Source organism: Dasypus novemcinctus, chromosome 15 (assembly GCF_030445035.2).
Source record: "Dasypus novemcinctus isolate mDasNov1 chromosome 15, mDasNov1.1.hap2, whole genome shotgun sequence".
Lineage (NCBI taxonomy): Eukaryota > Metazoa > Chordata > Mammalia > Cingulata > Dasypodidae > Dasypus > Dasypus novemcinctus.
This window is the reverse complement of record NC_080687.1, coordinates 6,893,422-6,917,275: the sequence shown is the minus strand read 5'-3', so window position 1 is coordinate 6,917,275 and position 23,854 is coordinate 6,893,422. Positions and strand designations below refer to the sequence as shown.

The window sequence follows — 23,854 nt, the reverse complement described above, 5'->3', positions numbered from 1 at the left end:
CATGAGAACTATATACATATACATACTATGTACACATGTATATTTAAATGCACTTACTTCAACTGGCATTAGCATAATTCTTAACAAGCTTCAATAGTTGCAAAGAATACGTGATGAAACAATGTTGATTATTTATTGCAAATTGTTAAAAAAATAATATATTGGTCAGGGATTCCAGTCTATAGCTGTGTGTCCTCCAATAGGGAACCAGTAGTACATGTGCTTACTGAGCGCTTGAGATATGGCTAGTTCAGACTGGTATGTGTTGCAAGTATAAAATTCAGGTACAAAGCAAATAATATGAAATATCACATTAATATGTTTTATACTGATGGCACGTTGAAATGTTAATATTTTGATATTTTGGGTTCTATAAAAAGATTATTAAAATTAATTTCACTGGCTTCTTTTTACCTTTTAAAATTAGAAAAAATTAAATTGCATGCATGGTTTATATTTGTTGGATGGTGCTGCTTTACAGTGTGCATAAATGCAATTTCTTTCCAGTAATCTAGTGGTGGATCACGAATTGCACACACTTTTAAGTGCTGACTTGGGAAGGAGTGAGTGGTAGCTGCTCAGCACATTCCGCCAGCAAGTTAGAGCCTCAATCACAAGGGTGACCTGTGCTACTTAATTAACCCCAAGGAAACTAAGAAGATTCCTGCACATTTCCCCAAAGGTCCTTGACAACATACACACATTTCCCCAAAGATCCTAAAGAGTTCTTCAGAGAAAACGGTTAAGAATTTCAGCATAGCATTTGCACAGGAAATCAGATGTGTTCTTGGTTACTGGATCTAAGTAGGAAGATGGTGCAGAACTCTTGAAGGAAATTAATGAACTCAAGATGAGACTTAAAAGATAATATTCAAAAACAACGGAAGTTAGAAGGAAACTGTCTTGGCTCGTGTTTACCAGCAACAACAACAACAAAAAAAGGCAGATATTTTGCCAAAGGGGGGATTAAGGTTGCAATTTGGTTGACTTTAAAACAGGGAGTTCACCCTGAATTATCTGGGCGGCGTCCAAGGTAACCACCAGGGGGCGCTCTCGTCCTTCCTGCACGAATTGCTGGTCCAGGCTCCAGGTACCCTGGACCTGAAGCACCTGTTCTCCGACACGTGCAGCTGCGCCTGCGCGGGCCCTATGAGCTGGACCGTGCCCATCTGGCCACCCCACCGTGCTGGGACCACAGGCAAGAAATGAAAACCAACTAGAAAATCGATGTGCGATGAGAAGATTGCATCCCAAACAATGGAACCCTAGTTCATTCACCATGCTGGAAAGATTTTTAAAACCGAGAGGGGGCCTGGGACAATTCAGAAATTCGAGTTAATATAGTTCAATTAAACTGAAAAACAAACAAACAAAAACAAAACAGTGGAGGAGGGAGGTCAGAGAAGAGACGCAGAGAAAGAGGTGTGACCGTGGCGCAGGCTGTGTGCCTGGTGTGGAAGGTGGAGGATGGACCAGGGTGGAGGAACTTGGCCTCCTGGAGAAGATGGAAAAGGCTGCTGGAAAGAATGCAGCTGTGATCACACTCCATTTGAGCCCACTAAGGCTTATGTTGGACTTGTGAACCACAGTGTTGTGAGATAACCAGTCTGTGTTGTTTTAAGCCACCAAGTTCATAATGGCATATCAGCAATAAAAAGCTAATTTTCTAGAATTTGTTTCTACTAATTCATTACAGCAGCAATAGGAAACCAATACAGGTGGGGACGGGATTTGTGGTTTTTCATAATCAATGACAAGTCCAACCATTCCTGTAAAATCAGCATTTATTTATTTATTTTTAATCCGGTGAGCTTTTTAAAATTTTTAAAAAATTTATTTCTCTCCCCTTCCACCCCCCAGTTATCTGCTCTGTGTGCCCATTCGCTGTGTTCTTCTGTGACTGCTTCTATCCTTACCAGCGGCACTGGGAATCTGTGTCTCTTTTCGTTGTGTCATTTTGCTGTGCCAGTTCTCCGTGTGTGCGGCGCCATTCCTGGGCAGGCTGCACTTTCTTTCGCACTGGGCGGCTCTCCTTACCGGGCGCAGTCCTTGCGCGTGGGGCTCCCCTATGCACGGGACACCCCTGCATGGCACGGCACTCCTTGCACGCATCAGCACTGCGCATGGGCCAGCTCCACATGGGTCAAGGAGGCCCCGGGTTTGAACCGTGGACCTCCCATGTGGTAGGCCATTGGGCCAAGCCCGCTTCCCTGTAAAATGAGCATTTAAAAAAATTTTTTTTTCAAGATTTATTTTATTTATTTCACCCCTGAGTGGCACAGCACTCCTTGCGTGGGGTACTGCCGCACATGGGCCAGCTCACCACATGGGCCAGGATGCCCTGGGTTTGAACCCTGGACCTTCCATATGGTAGGCAAATGCACTATCAGTTGAGCCATGCCGGCTTCCCAAAATCAGCATTTTTATATCATTCACGCTTAAGTTCTTTTTCTCAGGGTAGATAGCATCCACGACTGTTTTAATGGCTTTATATTTTTAACTGTCTTAAGTCACGCCACATCTAATTACATTGCTCATGATAAATTACAATATGGCTCTTTCTAAAAGTCCCAAACATAGAAATATTTTTGGATTTAATACCAATTTCAAATTGCAGCTTTCCTAAACAATGCTGCTTTAAATAAAGGTTTAAATTACTAATTTCTGTAAATCCATTTGGTGGTGTAAAAAAGCATACTCTTTCATTGGAAATTATAGTCCATTGAGGCATTAAAGATTTTCCCTCTGTCCTAGATAATTGCCACCTTGACCCTTCCCATATAGCTCATTGTTGCCCCTTCTTTTGGGTTCGGTCTGTGGTGGTATTAGCATAAGGTGGAAAACATGTGTGCTGGGCTTCCTTATTGGAACTCATGACTTGCCGATTTATAATAGAGAGGGGTGCCTTAGTTTGCCAGGTCTGCTGTAACAAATACCACATACCAGTTGGCTTAAACAACAGGAATTTAATGCCTCACAGTTTGACAAGTCAAAGTCAAGGAACTGGCAGGCCACAACTTCTCCAAAGTCTGCAGTATTCTAGAGGTCGCTTGCAGGAAATAAATTTCTGCCTCTGTCACATGGCCATCTGTCTCTTTCTGTGGCTTCTCCTCCCATGCCCAAATTTCCTCTGCTTATCAGGTTCATAATGGACTAAGGCCCACCCTGCTTCAGTTTGGCCCTTGAAGATCCCACTTACAAACAAGCCCACACCCACCGAACCAGTGGGCAGGACTTGAACACATCGTGTGGACATGAGTCATTTCCCAGCAGGGGTTAACGGGCAATTCTAGTTAAATTGTTTTTTCACCATGACACCTTCAACCATTGCAAGGCTCGCTGCCACATATAAATAGCAGAACATTCTTAAACGATTCTAACATTCAACAAAAATATTTACTGAGCAGCTACTATGCCAAGTGATGGGGACCGGAGCAGTGAACAGTTTAGACAAGAATTCTCACCCATATTTTACTGTTTGCAGGTGCCACTGAGCCGCACTCCTTCCCGGTCCTGATCCTTTGAAACTTTCTTGCCCCCGGTCTTTGGAGGATTGAGATTTTAAGAGGCAAAATAAACAACAACAAAAAGGAAATAATTAAAAAATAAATGAGGTAATTTTCAAAGGACACAATTTAAAAAAGAACTCATTATAGATTTAAAGAAGGTATAAAGTGAGTAGACTTCTGCAGTTTTCAATGACAATCCTGGACAATGGAATAGTGACACATGTCTAGCAGGCACTGGAGAATTGCCCAGGGAACACTACTGAAAAGGAATAGGTTTCAATACCTACAGGGGTTCTGACCTGATGAAATTTTATGACCCATTAAAAAAAAAATACGGTGTCCCTCCCCACTCCTGCCACCGAAACAAGTTTACACAGTGGGAAAACTATGGGACTTAGGAATGATGCAACACAGCACAGAAAAAACTATTCCATGACTTGTTTTTTTAGGAGGTACTGGGGATTGAACCTAGTACATGGGAAGCAGGCGCTCAGCCAGCGAGCTACATCCACTCCCCTACTTTATGCCATTTTGAGATGACTACGTCAGCGTTATCAAGCAGCAAAATAGTTAATATTACCAATTTTATTTACTTAGCACATCAGTACTCCATTTGCTTTCAAAAACTCCCAGCTTTTACCCCCAAAGTTAGAGATCTATAACAACCTGAGTCGTTTTCAGCTGCAGTTAAAGACGAAAGCAGGGGCACAGAACGGCCAGACAGCTGCGCGTCCCGCCACTACAGCGGCGAGAGCAGCGGCGAGAGCAGCGGCGAGTGCGAGCGGCGGAGCGCGCGCAAGCCGGCTGGGTGGAGCGGCCGCGCGCGGGACGGGGCCGGGCGGAGCATGCGCGCGGACCAGGTTGGGCGGAGAGAGGCGGGCGCGCGCGAACGGGGCGGGGCTTGAGCGAGGCGGGAGCAGGAGCGGGAGGGGCGGTGGGGAACTGGCGGGAGCATGCGCAGGGGCCCCGCTGGGCGGAGGGAGGAGGCCGGGCGCGCGCGGGCGTGGCGTCTGGGAGGCGGGCGCGCGCGCAGGGCGGGGCCTGAGGGAGGTGGGGCCGGGGCGCGGGCGGGCGGGGCGGGGCGGAGGCGGGCCGGCGGGCGCGCGCGGGGCCGTGCGGCCGGCAGGGGGCGCTGCGCCCCCACGCCGCGCCCTGCCTGCCGCGGGTGCGGGCCGCGGCGGTTCGATTGGAGCAGCCGCCGAGGAGCGCTTGGCGCCATTTTGAAGCGGAGAGGAGGAGGAACGGCCGGGCTGGCTGCGGGAGGGGAGGGGGAGGAGGCGAGTGGATGCGGCGGCGGCGGCGCCCGGCGAGCAGCGGAGTGCGGGGAGCAGCGCGGCGGCCGCGCGGAGGTAGGGCCCGAGCCTCGGCGGGGAGAGGCGCCCGCGGCCCCGGCGCGCGCTCCGTTCCCCAGCGGCCGCCGCCGCGGGCTCTGCGGGCTGGAGCGCCGCCCGCTCCCCGCCGGGGCTCGCCTCCCGGCTCGGGGCTGCGGCCGCGGCGGCGCGGCGGGGGGCGCGGGCCGGGCCGCGCGGGGGCCGGGGCCGGGGCGCTGCTCCGCACGCCGGGCGCCGCCGCCGGAAACTCGGCCGGTCGCCCTGGCCCGGGCCGCGGCGGCTTCGCGGGCGGCAGGCGGCGGCGCGGGGCTCCTGTTGAATCCTCCCGCGGGCGGGCTTTCCCCTTTCCGGGCGAGGGGCGGGGAGCGGCTCTGCGCGCGGCCCGGGCGGCGTGCGGGCCTGGGCGCGCGCCCCCTCCGGGGCCCCCTCCTCCGGGGTCCCTCCTCCGGGGCGCCCTTCGCCCGGTCCCCTCCTCCGGGGTCCCTCCTCCGGGGCCCCCTTCGCCCGGTCCCCTCCTCCGGGGTCCCCTCCTTCGGGGTTCCTCCTCCGGGGCCCCCTTCGCCCGGTCCCCTCCTCTGGGGTCCCCTCCTTCGGGATCCCTCCTCGGGGGTCCCTCCTTTGGGGTCCCCACCTTCAGTGTCCTCTTCGCCCAGTCCCCTCCTCCGGGGCCCCCTCCTCCGGGGCCCTTCCTTCGGGGTCCCCATCTCCAGTGTCCTCTTCCTTCAGTTTCCTTCTTCAGGGTCCCCTTCGTCCTGTCCCCTCCTTCGGGGTCCCCTTCACCCGGTCCCCTCCTCCAGGGTCCCCTCCTCCGGGGCGCCCTTCGCCCTGGCCCCTCCTCCGGGGTCCCCTCCTCCAGGGTCCCCTCCTCCGGGGCGCCCTTCGCCCTGGCCCCTCCTCCGGGGTCCCCTCCTCCAGGGTCCCCACACCCGGGACCCCCTCCTCCCAGGGCCCTCCTTAGCGTCCCCCTGGCAGAGCCCCCCCTCCCCCGGGGCCCCTCCCCCGGCCGCCCTCCGCGCGTCCCCTCCCGCGGCCCGCGGGCTCTCCCTCGCTGCGCGGCCGCCCAGCCTTCGCCCCGGGCGAGGGAAACGGGTTTCCTCCGCTGACAGGTTCCTCCTGTTCTTGGCAGTCGCGGGCGGTGCGGCGCCCTGACCGCGCCTCCTGGGGCTGGACGGGGGACCCCGAGGCTCCGCTCAGCAGAGCCCGCGCTGGCCCGGCGCCCGCCTCCTGCCCCGCAGCTGGGCTTTCCCGGAGCAAGCTCCGCGGTCCTCCCACCCTGAGCAGGGCCATGCATTTGCGGCAAGGAGGCAGCCCTGCTGCGCTCGGCCACCTTCGTGACACTTGAGAAGGGTTTGGTCAGGGGACAAGCCTTGCTTGTTGTTGCTTTTGGGTGTCTAGGGTTCAGCCCCTCGAAGCAGCGCCCTAGTTGCTTTAGAGGATGAATCCCAAAACTCAGCCCTGGCTCTGGAGAACCGCATACCTTCCCTGGCCCTTGAGAGGACAGTCTCCCGTCCACGCTGCGCCGCCTGGACCCCCCCTAAGCCACCCTGCCCAGGGCTCACGGAGGAGCTGCAGGGACGCGCCGGCTGGGGAGTGTCCGGGGAGTGGTGTCCGGGGTGGCGCGCCTGTTGTTAACTGCTTTCAGAAACTTTGGCCATAGCCTTCAGTTTCCTAGGCGAGTCTGCAGTCTTAAGAGTTGGGAATCTATCTACTCCTGTCTGCCTGATAAAAATTCAAGTGTGTTTGCTCATAGGAAGTGAACTGTAAATACATAGTTAATAACATTTGCATGGCAATAGAATCATTGTTCTCAATACATTTCAATGTAGTTCCAAAATAGAGCCTTTTCCTTATCTTTAACTCGTGTGATAGTAAATAGTTCAAAACGAGTATGTTGCCTCTGAGAAGATGCTGCTTCCATATGCGGTGCGTGTGTCAGGGGTGGTTGACTTCGGTAGGGGCGCGGAGATGCACGTCCCTGTGGGGTGTGCAGGCCAGCTTGTGGGACAAAATCTGAGAGCCCATGTGATGGCAGCACACCTCATTAAAGCTCAGTAGTCAATGTGTAGGCGAGTGCCTCAACCTGGGACTCTCTAAATTAATTCTCAGAAACTGGTGAAAAAACACATCCTAAGGCAGAACATTATTTTGTTGACATAAGATTTGTGCATAATGTAAGTCCACAAATACGCCTAGAAAAGGTGCACTTTATACATGCTTTTACTCCTGAAGTACTGACTTTTTTGTTGGTTTTATTCTGGTGATTTAAAAAATATTCACCTGGGTTTTACTTCAAGTTGCATTTGTCATCTTTTTTTTCAAGAATTTTCAGGCCCTTTGTTATTTTTTCCTTTGCTGTTGAGGTTGATTTTCTCTTATGCTAACCTTGCTTTTATGGCAGCTTTCACAACTCTTTCTCTCCATTTTATTCCTCTCTGGTTATGTCTCCCCACCCCCCCCTTGCTTTTCCCAAGAATTAGAGGAACTATGTGGTGATGATGTGATTCTGGGTGACAGGAGATGTTTTATACCAAACTTGTTTGACTTTGTAATTGTAATAAGTTGGCTGTAAGATAAAAGCAGTTTTAGTTTTAAATTTATTTAAAAATTATTACATACTTTTAACAGTCACAAAAAGTAACATTTTGAGAACTAGGCGTTATCAGTAGTGCTTAAAATAAAGTGAGTATTAGAGTTTTTTCCCTGGTGAAGCGTGAAATGGTAGAAAATACCCAAAACCATGAGGAAAAGATTATTTTGGGGAGTTGTGTTCTTTCTCTTTCTCCCTCTTGGAGAATTTGAGGCTGTCCTTTGGCTTCCTCAGGGCTACTTTTTTGGATCCTCTTTGCCTAGAACTTAACAGGACTGCTCACTCTGATTTGGCTTCTGGGTTCTTGGAGGACAAGTACTGTATATACTTTATATTAAAAAAGAATAAATATGTGTTTTCTTTGTTAGTGTTGGCTGGGAGAAATCTTAGGAATGATCTCCAGCTCACTTATACATGAGAGAGTAAGTTCAGATTGTAATTTAATTGATTTATCCAGGGTCACAATCATATTGATGTGGAATTAGGGCAACCCTTAGATTTTCTGGAAGTTTAGAAGTTTCTGCATGGCCTATTATTTATTCAGAACTTAAGCAATATTTAAAATCATTGTGAGATAGCATATTGTTTCCCATTCTGCTTCCCCTCCCTTTTTTCCCATTCATTCAACTGAGAAAATTTCAACCCCCTGTTTCAGAGTCTGATTCAGTAGTTTTTAGCCAGGATTCTGTCCGCTGTGGTTGTTTCAGAAGATAACTTTTTGCATGTGCCTATCTCAGAAGGTGCTTGTCTTTCATGGTGTAATATTATTTGACATAGCATTTATTTCTTCTTTGAGAAACGCTTAAGTCAGAGTAATTTGGAGAAGTTAAAATGAAAGTTTATTTTGTGATTAGATATATGTATGTGTGAGTAAGTGTGTGTGGTGTGTAATTTTTCCCTTTTAAACTCCGTTTGCTGCACAAGTCATTTATCACTTCCAATGACAATAGCTATTTGGAGAAAATTTTATTTGGCTTGCATATTCCTGTTTGGGAATATTAAAAATTCAGAAGCACTGAGTTAAAAATAAAAACCCAGTAATTTCTCTGAGAATGTATTTACTTTTTATTTAAGCTGAAGAGGCTGCCTAATGGTTTGCAATGTGGACTCCATGGAGATCAGCTCTTTCTTCACACTATTCTGTTAAGAACTGGGAGAATAGACTAATTTTCCCCCATCATTGAAAAAGGTTTTATAACCCTTTCTCACAAATTTGTTGTTAATTAATGTTTGCTGCCTTGAGACAAATTTTTTAAGTTGGCAGGGTAGAGGATGTGTGTGATCATGCACAGTGAGACAACCACGGAGATTAAGTTCAGATGAGTAAAATTCAGTTGTTAATCTTAAAACCATTAATCTGAGATATTTAAAAGTATCCATAATATGTGTGTTCTAATTAAACATTAGACATTAATAGTAGGCAGCAGTTGGAAACACTTGGTTTAGCTCTGTAGCACTTAGAAGTCAGTGAAGGGGAGCGGAGGGAGGCTGTTAAAGCGGGAAGCTGTTTCCAGGCATCCGTCAAGGGCCGTGACCTGGAAGCACCCCATTTACCTGCCTCGCTCTTCTCTGACTGGATGCTCTGACCTAGTTCAATTAAAATGAACAAGTAGTAATTATGCTTCCGTATATATACAGTACACGGGATGATGAAAAAACAGGACTGAAACCCTGCCCTGGAGAAGTTCTGCGTCTGGGGGTTGTCTGCCCACCCCAGGGTGACTGATGAGCCCTGGGAGAATCCAGCTGGCCAGACTCCCTGCTGTCCACTGTCCTTCCTCACTGACAGGTGGAGCTGCTCTTGTCTGTGTGATGTGAGATTAGCCAAGGCAGTCTGTGCCTCGTGGCACGAGGGGTAATATCACCACGAGCCTTGGCTGGCTGTCAGAGAGAATGGCGAGGGGCCTGGAAGGAAAGGAGAGCTTGTGGTTTCCTGGGCAGTGTAGGGAGTTTTCTCTTCCTTGATCTCAGAGGTGGTTTTGGGGAAATGAGATTTTAAAGAAAAGCCCCATATCCCCAAATATATCCCTTACTAACTGGAATTCCGTAGACCCTCGCGGTTAGCCTTCAGGTACTAGAGCAGTTGGGAGTGGAGAGTTGGCAGTCAGGGTGGTGGCTAAGGATGGGGCCGGTAGAGTACTTAAAAAGAACTGTGTATTTTAAGTTAAAAGTTACACACGTATATGTAAAAATTATAATTCTAGCAGTACAGGAAAGTAAAAATAAAGTTACTTTTCTTCTCTCGTAAGGTAACCCATTGTTAACAGTTGGTAGTTACAGTTTCTGGGAAGTTTATTATGCATATATCCAAATGTATACATTTTTACTTTTATTTAGAACATTCAGATATTGTTCCGCTTGTTTGCTTTTTTGGCTGCATTATACATTTTCCCCTAATATGACAGATATTTTCATATTGGCACATATAAATCAACATAATTAAAAATGACTAGAGGGAAGCGGATTTGGCCCAATGGATAGGCCTAACACAAGGGAGGTCCAAGGTTCAAACCCCAGGCCTCCTGACCCACGTGATGAGCTGGCCCACGCGCAGTGCTGATGCACGCAAGGAGTGCTGTGCCACGCAGGGGTGTCCCCCGCCGAGGGAGACCCACACACAAGGAGTGCGCCCCAAAAGGAGAACCGCCCAGGGTGAAAAAAGTGCAGCCTGCCCAGGGTGGCGCGCACATCGAGAGCTGACACAGCAAGATGACGCAACAAAAACAAAATGTCAGCGGCACAGATTCCCAGTGTTGCTGACAAGAGTACAGGTGGACACAGAAGAATGCACAGCGAATGGACAGAGAGAGCAGACAACTGTGGGGGGGCGGTTGGCGGGGAAGGGGAGAAAAATAAGTCTTTAAAAAAAAAATGACTAGAGCAGAGTGGATGCAGATCAAGTGGCTGAGCGCTTGCTGCCCATGTAAGAGGTCCTGCCCCGGGTTTGCTCCCCCTGTACCTCCTAAAAACAAAAAAAACATGTCTCTCTGGGGAGTGGATGCAGCTCAGTGGTTGAGCACCTGCTTCCCATGTACGAGGTCCTAGGTTCAATCCCTGCTACCTCCCAAAAAACAAACAAAATGATTAGAGTATTTCCTTATCTGGATGTACCATAATTTATTTTATCTGACTCCTGTTGAGTGATATTTAGGTTTTACCAATTTACACTAGCCAGCACTGTATAGGTGTGCCTGTCACAGATTCACCAACATTGGGGTTTATTAAACTTTAATATTTTTGCCAATTTGAGATGTGAAATTTATGTCTTGTTTTGGATTTTCATTTCTTTGATTATGAAGTAAACATTTTTTCCTCTAGGTTTCATGGGGGCAGGTTCCTTGCAGTACATACTTGAGTCTGAGCAGCTTGATTTCCTTCCTTCCTTCCCTGCCTCCCTTTCCTTAACTAATGCAGTTTTGGAGCCTGTGGTGCCCTCTGAATGGAGAGGCCAAGTGCTGGGCTTAGAGCAGACAGGTCAGCACGAGGTGGTGGCGGCCCTGGACTGGGAGAGGCAGAAGTGTCTGGCACGCAGGAAGAGAGCCCTGAGGGGTCAGCTCCACCCCTACTGTCTGGTAGCGCCTTCTCACCCCCACCCAGCTGCCCCACCCAGCTGACATTTACTTTCTACTCCTACTCATCTGCTCTGCTCCTCTTCCCTGGCCAGGGGGGTGCCTGCGCTGTGGTTCAGTCCCTTCAGAGGCGAGGGCCTCCTCATTTTCTAAGGGAGAGTGGTCTTCCTCCAGGCCCGCCACAGGGGGCTGCTCTCCGCCTGGCCGCCTTAGGGGCTGTTTCACAGTTTAGCGCGTAGTAGGGCCTTGGAGCCTGCCTCTGCCGAAGCGCTGGGGGCTGTGCATGCTGAACTGGACAGCGGTCAGGTATGTTTGGGTGAGGACCGGGTGTAGTTACCCCCAGCTCGGCTGAATCGGGCCTGCCCACCCACTGCAGTGAGACAAGCAAGCAGTAGTGTGCTTCCTGTAGCCGGATGCTAAAAATGGCAAGCTGCAAATTGAGTTCTTGAGCTCTTTTTTGTTTTTCCCACTGTCACTTTGATAGCTTTCTTCTCAGTTTTCTTTTTTTTATAACTTTGTCTTCTCTCCTGCACATATGGTGTAATATAATTAGGTCAAGACTTTGATGTCCCAGTGAGGGTTGGAAGGTCAGTAACATTTAAGCGATGGGAGCATATTTTTAGGCTTTTGATATGAGGCTTGATGAGTGAAGTCCCTTTCTAAGGAAGGCAGAAAAGCGTGGTTAAGAGCATGAACTCAGAGTGCAGAGTGCTTGGGTGTTCAGGTGTTTGTTCTGTCTCCATCATAAGCTAGCTGTGGTTCCATGGGTGAATTACCTAATTTTGTTCAGTCTAAGTTTCCTTATCTGTAAAGTGGGGAAAATAGTAGATATCTTATTTAAAACAGCTTTATTAAAGATTTATTGTTTATTTCTCTCCACCCCACCCCCCAGGTTGTCTGCTCTGTGTCCATTTGCTGTGTGTTCTTCTGTGTCCACTGTATTTTTGTCAGTAACACCGGGAATCTGTCTTTTTGTTGTTGTTGCATCATCTTGTGTCAGCTCTCCACTGGGTATGGCACCATTCCTGGGCAGGCTGCACTTTTATCACACGGGGCGGCTCTCCTTACTGGGCGCACTCTTTGCGTGTGGGGCTCCCCTACACAGGGGACACCCCTGCATGGCACGGCACTCCTTGCGCGCATCAGCACTGCACGTGGGCCAGCTCACCACACAGGTCAGGAGGACCCTGGGTTTGAACCCTGAACCTCCCATGTGGTAGGTGGATGCTTTATCTGTTGAGCCAAGTTCGCTTCCCTAAAACAGCTTTATTGAGATATAATTTGTATACTGTACATTTCACCCAGTTAAAGTGTATAATTTATTGATTTTTAGTATATTCACAGGTTTGTACAGCCACCACCACAATCTAATTTTAGAATAGGTGTGTCCCAGGTAAAAGAAACCTCAGACCCAATGACTTTCACTTCCCGCCCCCCCATCTCATTGGTGTTCGCGATAACAGGCCAGATGCTTAACCTGGTGCCAGGTATATAAGTATTCACTAAGAACTAGTATAATTTAAGGCAGGGAGAAACTTTTTGTGGCAAACTCTATTCTCGTCGCTTTAGAGAAAGCCAGGATGTTCATCATATTGATATTTGCTGCTCTTTTGTACCAGGAAGTTGTGTTTCATGATGGCTGTAGATAAAAGATGAAAGATATTCCTTCAAGCAGAAGATGGATATTCACGTAGGAGGAAAAAGACTGGTGTAAAAATAATTATAAAACAAGGCAGAATATAGTGCTTTTAGGAAGGCATAAACAAAATATTTGAAACTGGGAATTTGGGTACAAGGGGATTGATGATATTTGGCTAGGAGGGGCCATGCTGGCCACCTTAGCTGGTGGAACTAGGGGCCTTGTGACTCCTGATTGAACAGGCGTGAATGCTGGCCTCCGAGGTCTTGCCTCAGGCTGCTGACATTTGAGTCCTTCTGGGAGCTATACTAACACCTTTTTTTGATATTTCTAGCTTGTTGCAAACCTGGAAATCAGGGAATAAAAAATTTTAGATTCCTAACTAAATGTATTAAGTAAGGTTTCAATGAGAACCTGATGTTTCTGTCAAAAGGGTATGCGTTTTAGTAGGTGGTTTAACGCTGTTACTTTGAGTTAGTTGCCCTTTTGGTTTTTTCTCTGGCTCTTGGTTTCATCCCTGTTAATTGGGTTTTAGAATAAGTAATACCTGGGCAAGTGAGGCCCATTGACACATTTCCCCCTTGTTTCCTTCTGCAAAGCTTCTTCTGGTAGGCATATCCTCTGACTTCTTTCCTGAATTGTCCCTCTTTTTCTATTGGGCACTTCCACCTGCATGTCATTTCAGGCACCTCCAAGTCAGTGCATCAGAAATGCAGCTCTTCTTCCCCTGCCCGCTGGCATCCTTCTAACTTTTGCCTTGGTTAATAATCTGAATACCTTACATGGTTCTTATCTACTTTGCTAGCATTTCCTTTGACATCTTCATAGATTCTTTAAACCCACCAAATCACTGAACTACTCCTAACTCTTTATTATTATTTTGGAGCCTAGCATAATATGGGTACATAGTAGGTGATAAGTATTTACTGAACATATAACTATACACACACATGCAGGTATACCTGTGGCAACCCAAGACCAAAGGAAAAAAAGAGGAAAACTTATGCAGTAATAAGTTCCCAAATTCATTTTTGCAGTTTATTTTTATTTTATTTATAGATATTTTATCTAGGTATAGGCAAATACGAGATGCACAGATCTTAGATATTCACTCTGAGGAGGTGACAATTAACCCATGTAACTCCTAACCCAAAGAAGATCTAGAGCATTTCCATCACCCCAGAGAGTTTCCGTGTCCCCTTTGAGTTCTATCTCCTTTGCCCCCAAGTACTCTGATATCTAACAGTGCAGGTTGGTTCTTTTCTGTTTTCATACAATCTGTGTTCTTTTGTTTCTGGCTTCTTTTGCTTAGCCTATATTTTTGTGATTCATTTATGGGGTTGGACATAGCAGTAGTTTTCTTGTTATTGCTGAGTAGTATTTCATTGGATGAATATTTCACAGTTTATCTTTTCTGCTGTTATTGGACATTTGGGTTTCCAGTTTTTGACTGTTATGAATAATGCTATTATAAACATGCTATATAGGTCCTTTTCTAAACATATGTTTTCATTTCTCTTAGGTAAAAATTCTTAGGAATGGAATTGCTGATTTATAGGTAGTCTGTTTAACTTCATAAAGAACGGCCATATAATTTTTCAAAGTGGTTTCCCTTTTCTGCTCCGGTTGTCAATATGAGTTCTAATTGCTCTATATTCTCACCAATGCCTGTTTAATTTTTGCCATTCGGATAGGTGTGAAATGGTTTCAATTGTGTTTTTATTTTGGATATTCTTGATAACTAATGAGGTTGAGCACCTTTTCATTTGTTGTTCTCTTTTGTGAAATGACTCAAGTTCTTTTCCCATTTTGAAAGTTAGGTTGTTTCTCTTTTTATTATTGATTTGTGGAAATTCTCAATATGTTCTTTTTTTCCCCAGAGATAGACACTCTTACATTTTTTCCCCCATCCCTGAGATGGCTCCCTCATCTGTCTGCTTGTTTCTCTGCGTCTACTCATAGTGTCTGCTCATTTACTTAGGGAGGCATTGGGAACTGAACCCGGGACCTCCCAAGTGGAAGGTGGGTGCCCAGACTCTTGAGCCACATCTGCTCCCTGCTTATTATGTCTGCTCATTGTGCCGGCTTGCCTTCTTTAGGAGGCATCAGGAACCGAACCTGGGACCTCCCAGGTGGAGGGAGGTGGGTGCCCTACTGCTTGAGCCACATCTGTTCTCCTACAGTTTTTTTTAACAATTTCATTGCTCCAAAAGGAAAAACTCTATACCTCTTAGCAGTCCTTCTCCAGCCCTACATAACCAATCTAACTTCATCCTTATAAATTGATTTATATTTACTTTTATATAAATGGAATCATACAATGTGTAGTACTTTGGTTTCTTTCACTTAGCATAATTTTTTTTTTGGTGTGTCCGATAATACCATTTTGTAGTGTTAACATACATTTGTTCAATTTCAAAGAAAAACAGTTATATATGCAATTTTACCCGTATTCATATTTCACTTGCCGTTTTACTATGTTACATGTTGCATTTTTTAGCTTTCCTTTTAGTAATGTACATGATCTTAGGCCCCTTTAAGCCCCTTTAATACCCACATAATAGTATTGCTAGTTACAAATATTATGTTGGGCTTTCACATTTTCTATTCATTTCCAAAGATAAAACACATCCTTTTTGCCAATTCTGCATGAGTTCACCCTCAGCTTTCCATTCTCTAACCTCATTCTGTTTTCTGGTGACTCATATTCAAGTTATTAACTCCAGTTACACAATATATTTAGTTCATGGTAGTGCAGTCATACAGTATTTTTCTATTTGTGTCTGGCTTCCTTCACTCAACGTAATGTCCAAGTTCATCCATGTTGTCATATGCTTTATGACTTAATTTTTTCTTAACTGCTTAATATTCCATCATGTGAATGTCCCACAGTTTATCCATTGATCAGTTGATGAAACCTGGGTTGTTTCCAACTTTCAGCAATGATATGTAACAGTTGTATGAACCTTGGTGTGCAGATGTCTGTTCGTGTCACTGCTCTCAGTTCTTCTGAGTATATACCCAGTAGTGGTATTGCTAGGTCACGTGGCACATCTATTTACACCTTCTTTAGGAACTGCCAGACGGTCCTCCACAGCAGCTGTATCATTCTACATTCCCACCAACAGTGAATAAGTGTTCCTATCCTCCACATCTTCTCCAACACTTATAGTTTTGTTTTTTAAATACTCGCCATTCTAATAGGTGTGAAATGATAATTCATTGTAGTTTTTATTTGCATTTCCCTAATTGCTTATGATGTTGAACATTTTTTCATGTGTTTTTTGCCATTTGTATTTCTTCTTTGGACAAATGTCTATTCAAGTCTTTTGTCCAGTTTTTAATTGGGTTGTTTGCCTTTTTATTGTTGAGTTGTAGCATCTCTTTATGTATCCTGGATATTAAACCCTTTTCAGATATGTGATTTTCAGATATTTTCTCCCATTGACTTGGCTGCCTTTTCACCCTTTTGACAAAGTCCTGTGAGGTAGAAAAGTGTTTAATTATGAGGAGCTTCTATTTTTTCTTTTGTTGCTTATGCTTTGGGTGTAAGGTCCAAGAAACCACCACCTACCACAGGTCTTTAAGATGTTTCCCTATATTTTCTTCTAGTATTTCTGTGATCCTGACTTTTACATTTAGGTCTTTGATCCATTTTGAGTTGATTCTTACACAGGGAGTGAGATAGGGGTCTTCTTTCATTCTTTTGGTTATGGATATCTGGTTTTCCCAGCACTGTTTGTTGAAGAGGCTTTTATCTTGTTAACATAGGCTTTGATAGGTTTGTCGAAAACCAGTTGGCCATAGGCGGTGAGAGTTTATTTCTGGATTCTAAATTCTGTTTCAGTGATTGATGTGTCTATCTTCATGCCATGCTGTTTTGACCACTGTAGCTTTATAATATGTTTCAAGGTCAGGCAGTGAAGTTCCTCCCATGTTGCTCCTCTTTTTTAGAATGCTTTTGACTATTTGGGTGCACATTCCCTTCCAAATGAATTTGGTAATTACCTTTTCTATTTCTGTTAAATAGGCTGTTGGGATTTTGATTGGTATTGTGTTGAATCTGTAAATCAGTTTGGGTAGGATGACATCTTTACGATATTTAGTCTTCCAGTCCATGAACACAGAATGTCTTTCCATTTGATTAGGTCTTCATTGATTTCTTTTAACATTGTTTTGTAGTTTTTTGCATATAGGTCCTGTACTTCTTTGGTTAAATTGGTTCCTAGGTATTTGAGTCTTTTGGTTGCTGTTGTAAATGGAATTTTTCCTCTGATATCCTCCTCATATTGTTCAATACTAGTGTACAAAAACATCGCTGATTTTTGCATGCTGATCTTGTATCCTGCCACTTTGCTGAACTCATGTATCAGCTCTAATAGCTTTGCTGTAGACATTTCAGAATATTCTAAATAAAGGATCATGTCATCTGCAAATAGAGCTTTACTTCCTCTTTTCCTATTTGGATGCCTTTAATTTTTTTTTCTTGTCTAATTGCTCTAGCTAGAACTTCTAGTACAATGTTGAATAACAGTGGCATTCTTGTCTTGTTCCTGATCTTAGAGGGAAAGCTTTCAATCTTTTCCCATTGAGTACAATGTTGGCTGTGGGTTTTTCATAAATGCCTTTTATTATATTGAAGAATTTTTTTTCTATTCCTATCTTTCAAAGTGTTTTTATCAAGAAAGGATGCTGAATTTTGTTGAATTCCTTTTCTGTATCGATTGAGATGATCATGTGATTTTTTCCCCTTCAGTTTGTTAATGTGGTGTATTATGTTCATTGATTTTCTTATGTTGAACCAGCCTTGCATAGCAGGTATAAATCTCACTTGATTGTTGTATACAAGTCTTTTGATATGCTTTTGGATTCAATTTGCAACTATTTTGTTGAGCATTTTTGTATATGTTCACTAGAGAGATTGATATTTAATTTTCTTTTCTTGTAGTGTCTTTATCTGGCTTTGGTATTAGGATGATCTTGGCTTCATAAAATGTGTTAGGTAATTTTCCCTCCTCTTCAATTTTTTTGGAAAAGTTTAAACAGGATTAGTATTAATTCTTTGTGAAATGCTTGTAGAATTCACCTGTGAAGCCATCTGGTCCTGGACTTTTCTTTGTTGGGAGTTTTTTTTTTAGGTTCTGGGGCCAGGGATTGAAACCCGGATCTCATATGTGGGAAGTGGGCACTCAATCACTGAGCCACATCAGCCCCCCCGACTTGGTTTTTTTCTTTGTTTGCTTGTTTGCTTTTTTAGGAGGCATCTGGACCTGCACCCAAAACCTCCCGTGTGGGAAGCAGGCACTCAACCACTTGCGCCACATCTGCTCCCAAGCTGCCTTTTTACATACTACTTTTTAGTGAGAAAAATTCCTTCTGTTCCTAAGTGTTTATTTTGAGGCTGTCTCATTTATCTATTTTTTCTTTTGTTATTCATGCTTTGGTTGTAAAGTTTAAGAAACTACCACTTACCATAAGATCTTGAAGATGTTTTCCTGTATTTTATTCTAGAAGTTTTATGGCTGTAGCTTTTATGTTTAGGTCCTTGATCCAATTTGAATTAGTTTTTGTATAAGGTATGAGATAGGGATCCTCTTTTGGATATGGATATCCAGTTCTCCCAGCACCATTTATTGAATAGACTGTTCTGGCCCAGCAGGGTGGGACTTAAGAGCCTTGTCAAAAATCACTTTACTGTAGATGCGAGGATTTATTTCTGAGTTCTCGATTGGGTTCCATTGGTCAATCTGTCTGTCTTTATGCCAGTACCATGCTGGGTTTTTTGGTGGTAGTTTTTTTTTTTTTAAATTTTAACCACTGTAGCTAAGTAATATGCTTTAAAGTTAGGAAGTGAGAATCCTCCAGTTTTATTCTTTTGAAAGACATTTTTGGCTATTTGGGACCCCTTACCCTTCCAAATAAATTTGATAATTGGCTTTTCCATTTCTGCAAAAAAGACTGTTGGGATTTTTATTGGGATTATATTGAATTTGTAAATCAGTTTGGTAGAATTGACTTTTTTTTAGAGATTTTTATTTAGTTAATTAATTTTATTTATTTCTTTCCCCTTCCCCCACCCCGTTGTCTGTTCTGTGTCCACTCACTGTGTGTTATTCTTTAAAGATTTATTTATTTTCTCTCTCTTCCCCCCACCCCACCCCGGTTGTCTGTTCTCTGTGTCTATTTGCTGTGTCTTTGTCCGCTTCTGTTGTCAGCGGCTCGGGAATCTGTGTTTCTTTTTGTTGCGTCATCTTGTTGTGTCAGCTCTCTCTGTGTGCGGCACCATTCCTGGGCAGGCTGCACTTTCTTTCGCGCTGGGCGGCTCTCCTTATGGGGTGCACTCCTTGTGCATGGGGCTCCCCTACGTGGGGGACACCCCTTCATGGCACGGCACTCCTTGCGCGCATCAGCACTGCGCATGGGCCAGCTCCACACGGGTCAAGGAGGCCCGCCCGGGATTTGAACCGCGGACCTCCCATGTGGTAGACAGATGCCCTAACCACTGGGCCAAGTCCGCTGCCCCACTGTGTGTTAGTCTCTGTCCACTTGCATTCTTGTCAGTGGCATTGGGAGCCTGTGTTTCTTTTTGTTGCATCATCTTGCTGCGTCAGCTCTCCGTTTGTGCGGCACCACTCTGGGGCTGCTCTCCTTGAGGGACGCACTCCTCACACATGGGGCATCCCTATATGGGGGGCATTTTGTGTGGCATGACACTCCTCACACACATCAGCACTGTGCATGGCCCAGTTCACCACACAGGCCAGGAGGCCCTGGGTACCGAACCCTGGAGCTCCCATGTGATAGGCGGATGCTCTATCAGTTGAGCCAAATCCGTTTCCCAGAATTGACGTCTTAACAGTATTTATTCTTCCAATCTGTGAACATGGAATGTCCTTCCATTTATTTAGGTCTCCTTTATTTTATCAATAACTTGTAGTTTTCTGGATACAGGTCCTTTATGTCCTTGGTTATGTGTATTCCTAATTATTTGATTACTTTGTGTCACTAGTAGAAATTTTTTTTTCCCGATGACCTGCTTAGATTGTTTATCAGTAGGTATAGAAACACTACTGACTTTTGCATATTAATCTTGTATCCTGCCACTTTGCTGAACTTATCAGTTCTAGTGCTTTGTTATGGGTTTTTCAGGATTTCCTAGATACATTAAATAGAATCATATCATTAGCATATAGCAACCGTTTTATTTTTTCCTTTCCCATTTAGGTGCCTTTTATTTCTTTTTCTTGCCTAATTACTATAGCTAGAACTTCCAGTACATTATTGAATAATAGTGAGAAAAATTCCTTCTCTTCCTCTTTGGGAGTAGTTTCTCAAGAAAGCTGGGAGTGGATGTAGTTCAAATGGTTGAGTGCCTGCTTCCCATGTACAAGGTCCCAGGTTTGCTCCTCAGTACCTCCTAAAAAAAATGAAGGAAAAAACCAACTTTCATTGGGGAGTGGATGTAACTCAGTGGTTGAGTGCTTGCTTCTCATGTATGATGAGGCCCTGGGTTCAATCCCCGGAACCTCTTAAAAAAAAAAAAGAAAAACAGCAAGCATGCCATATTTTGTCAAATGCCTTTTCTGCATTAATTGAGAGGATCATGTAATTTCTCTTCTTCAATTTTATTAATATGGTTTGTTGCATTGATTGATTTTCTTGTATTGAACCACCCTTGCATACTTGGGATAAAACCTACTTGATCACGGTGTATAATTATTTTAATTTGCTTTTGGATTCAGTTTGCAAGTATTTTGTTGAGGATTTTTGGATCTATATTCATTAGAGTAATTGTTCTGTAATATTCTTTCTTCCTGATATCTTTAGGTTTGGTATTAGGGTGATGTTAGCTCATAGAATGAGTTTGGTAGTGTTCCTTTCTCTTCAGTTTTTTTGAAGAGCTTGAGTCAGATTGGTATTAGGTTGTCTTTGAATAATTGGTAGAATTCTCCTTTGAAGCCCTCTGGTACTGGGCTTTTAATCTTTGGAAGGTTTTTGATGACTTTTCAATCTCTTTATTGTGATTGGTTTGTTGAGGTCTTCTGTTTCTTTTAGGGTCAGTGTAACTTGTTTGTGTGTTTCTGGGAATTTGTCCAGTTTGTGTTGTCTAGTTTGTTGGCATATAGTTGTCCATATTATCCTCTTGTCTCATTTCTCTGGGGTCAGTGGTAATGTCTCCCCTTTCATTTCTGATTCTATTTGCATCTTCTCTCTTTTTTTCCTGCTAAGGGTTTGTTGATATTGTTCATCTTCCTTAAGAACTAAAATGTGGATTTGTTGATTCTCACTATTGTTTTTTGTTCTCAATTTTATTTATTTCTGCTGTGATCTTTATTATTTTTTTCCTTTGGCTTGGTTTGGGATTGGTTTGCTGTTCTTTTTCTTGCTTCTCTGGGTGTATAGTTAAGACTTCAATTTTAGCTCCTTTATAGTGTAAGTATTGAGGGCTATAAATTTCTCTCTTAGCACTGACTTTACTGTATTTTGTGCTCTCATTTTCATTCATCTTGAAATATTTACTGATTTCTCTTGCAATTTCTTCTTTGACTCCCTGATTATTTGAAGATGTTGTTTACTCTCCATTTATTTGTGAATTTCCCTTTTTCTGTCTGTTACTGATTTCCAGCTTCATTCCATTATGATCAGAGAAAGTGTTTTATATAATTTCAGTCTTCTAAAATTCATTGAGACCTTTCTTGTGACCTCACATATAGTCTATCCTGGAAGAAGATCCATGAATACTTGGAAAGAAGGTATATCCTGCTGTTGTGGGCTGTGATTCCCTGTAAATGTCTGTTTCATCTAGTTCATTTATTATATTATTCAAACTCTCTGTTTCCTTATTTATCCTCAGTCCAGATGTTCTCTCCAGTGCCGAGAGTGGAGTATTGAAGTCTCCAGCTCGTATCGTAGAGACATCTATTTCTCCCTTCAGCTTTGTCAGTGTGTGCCTCATGTATTTTGGGGCACCCAGATTATGTGCATAAATATTTATATTATAGTTATTTGTATTTGGTGAATTGCCTCTTTTATTAATATATAATGGCCTTTTTTAAAAAAACAGTTTTGCATTTAAAATCTATTTTGTCTGATATTACTGTTGCTACTCCAGATCTTTTTTTTTTTTTAATAGTCCAGCTCAGCCTTATTTATTTATTTCTCTCCCCTACCCCCGTTTTCTGCTCTCTGTATCCCTTTGCTGTGTGTTCTTCTGTGTCCGCATGTATTCTCATCAGGCGGCCCTGGGGATCTGTGCCTCTTTTTGTGGTGTTGTCTTGCTGCGTCAGCTTCTCTGTGTGTGTGGCACCACTCCTGGGTGGGCTGTGGTTTCGTGCAGGACGGCTCTCCCTGCGCGGGGGCCACTCCTTGTGCAGGGGGCACCCTTATGCGGGGGCATCCCTGTATAGGCCAGCACTCTTTGCGCGCAGCAGCACTGTGCGTGGGCCAGCTCACCACACGAGTCAGGAGGCCTGTGGTATTGAACGCTTGGACCTCCTATATGTTAGGCAGGTGCTCTATCTGTTGAGCCACATATGCTTCCCCTCCAGATCTTTTTTTGATTACTACTTGTGTGGAATATCTTTTTTCACTCTTTCACTTTTAACCTAGTTGTGTCCCTGTGTCTGAGGTGAGTCTCTTGGATGGCTCATATTTTTTAATCCATCCTGTCTTTGTCTTTTGATTGAGAAATTCAATCCATTAATGTTTAGTGTTATTACTGTTAAGACATTACTTTGTTTTATCCTTTTATTTTCCATAGTCATATCTTACTCTTGTCTGTTTTTTTTCTCTATAAGTTGTCCTTCTTAATAATCTTTCATTTCTATGCTCTTCCCCAAGTCTCTTGCCCTTGTTTTTTCCTTTCAGGCTGAAGCACTCCCTCCCTTGATGCTAGTCTTTTGATAACATACTGTCTCAGTTTGTATATGTGAAGACTTTAAACTCACCTTCATTTTTTTTTGTTAGGTACTGGGGATTGAACCCAGGACCTTGCACATGGGAAGCAGGTGCTCAGTCACTGAGCCAATCTTTTCCGTCACCCTCATTTTTGAAGGACAGTTTTGATGGATATAGAATTCTTGACTGGCAACTTTTCTCTTTCAGTACCTTAAATCTTGCCACTTTTCTTCTTGCCCTCCATGGTTTCTGATTCGAGGTCAGCATTTAATCTTATTGAGGTTCCCTTGTTTGCTTTTCTCTGACTGTTTTCAGAATCCTCTCTTTATCTCTATTTGTCATTTTCACTAGTAGGTGCCTCGGAATAGGTCTGTTTGGATTTATTCTGCTTGGGGTGCATTATCCTTCTTGGATATTGATAATTATGTCTTTCAGAAGGGTTAGGAAATTTTTGGTCATTATTTCCTCAAATATTCTTTCTTCCCCTTTTGCATTTTCTTCCCCTCCTGGGACACTGATAACATGTATGTCTGTATGTTTTATGTTGTCATTCAATTCCTTGAGACTCTGTTCCATTTTTTCTTTTCTTTTCTTTTCTGTTCTTTTTTTTTTCAAATTTAGATATTCTGTCCTCATTTCACTAATTCTGTCCTCCATCAATTCACATCTGTTATTGTATGCATCTAATGTATTTTCTTCTCATCCATGGTGTCTTTTATTCCCATAAGCTTTGTTTCTTCTGTTTGCAGTCTTTCAAATTGTTCTTTATGTTCACCCAGTGTCTTCTTAATATCCTTTCTCTCTTTAGTTATATTTTCTTTCAACTTCTTGAATTCATTTAGGAGATTTGTGTGATTATCATTGATTAGTTGTCTTAAATCCTGTGTTTTGTCAGGATTTTTGATTTGTTCCTTTGGCTGGGCCATATATTCCTTTTTCTTAGTATGGTTTGTAATTATTTACACATTTCTAGGCATCTGAATATGTTGGTGAATTTATTCTGATGGTTAGTTTTTATTTCTTGCCTAGTGGTTTTGTTTCATTGCTTGGTTCTTTGATTTTTGGTCCAACTTATTCTGTCTTTATAGTGCCAACATAAGTTATCAGAATAGGGCCACGGACTCATTCTGGGCTACACAGGGCCCCTTCCCCCACATTCTTTTGGCCAAGGTAAATCATGAGAACAGTTAGGATTCGAGATCGGGGAGCTTAGCTCTGCCTCTTAATGGGAGGAGATGTAGTGTCACATGGCAAGGGGTATGAATATAGAGAGGGATGGACTATTAGGGACATTTTTATAATCATTCTGCCACACAGTGTGG

The 23,854-nt window shown here is 44.0% G+C and overlaps 1 protein-coding gene and 1 long non-coding RNA gene across 5 annotated transcripts in view; one reads left to right on the top strand and one right to left on the bottom strand.

The window, feature by feature from the left end:
• Window positions 1–1,766: 1,766 nt before the first annotated feature.
• Window positions 1,767–4,372, bottom strand: LOC101441683 (uncharacterized). Its single transcript, XR_187947.5, has 3 exons — window positions 4,176–4,372; window positions 3,465–3,543; window positions 1,767–2,210 (listed from the first exon to the last, which is right to left on the bottom strand). It is a non-coding gene; the product is annotated as an uncharacterized lncRNA (long non-coding RNA).
• A 321-nt stretch (window positions 4,373–4,693) lies between these two features.
• PDS5B (PDS5 cohesin associated factor B) overlaps window positions 4,694–23,854 on the top strand; it is a 206,249-nt gene continuing 187,088 nt past the window's right edge. For all 4 annotated transcript variants that reach the window (XM_058276971.1, XM_058276969.1, XM_058276970.1 and 1 more), the window contains exon 1: window positions 4,694–4,858. The gene's annotated coding sequence lies outside the window, so the exon portion shown is untranslated. The remainder of the gene's footprint in view (window positions 4,859–23,854) is intronic.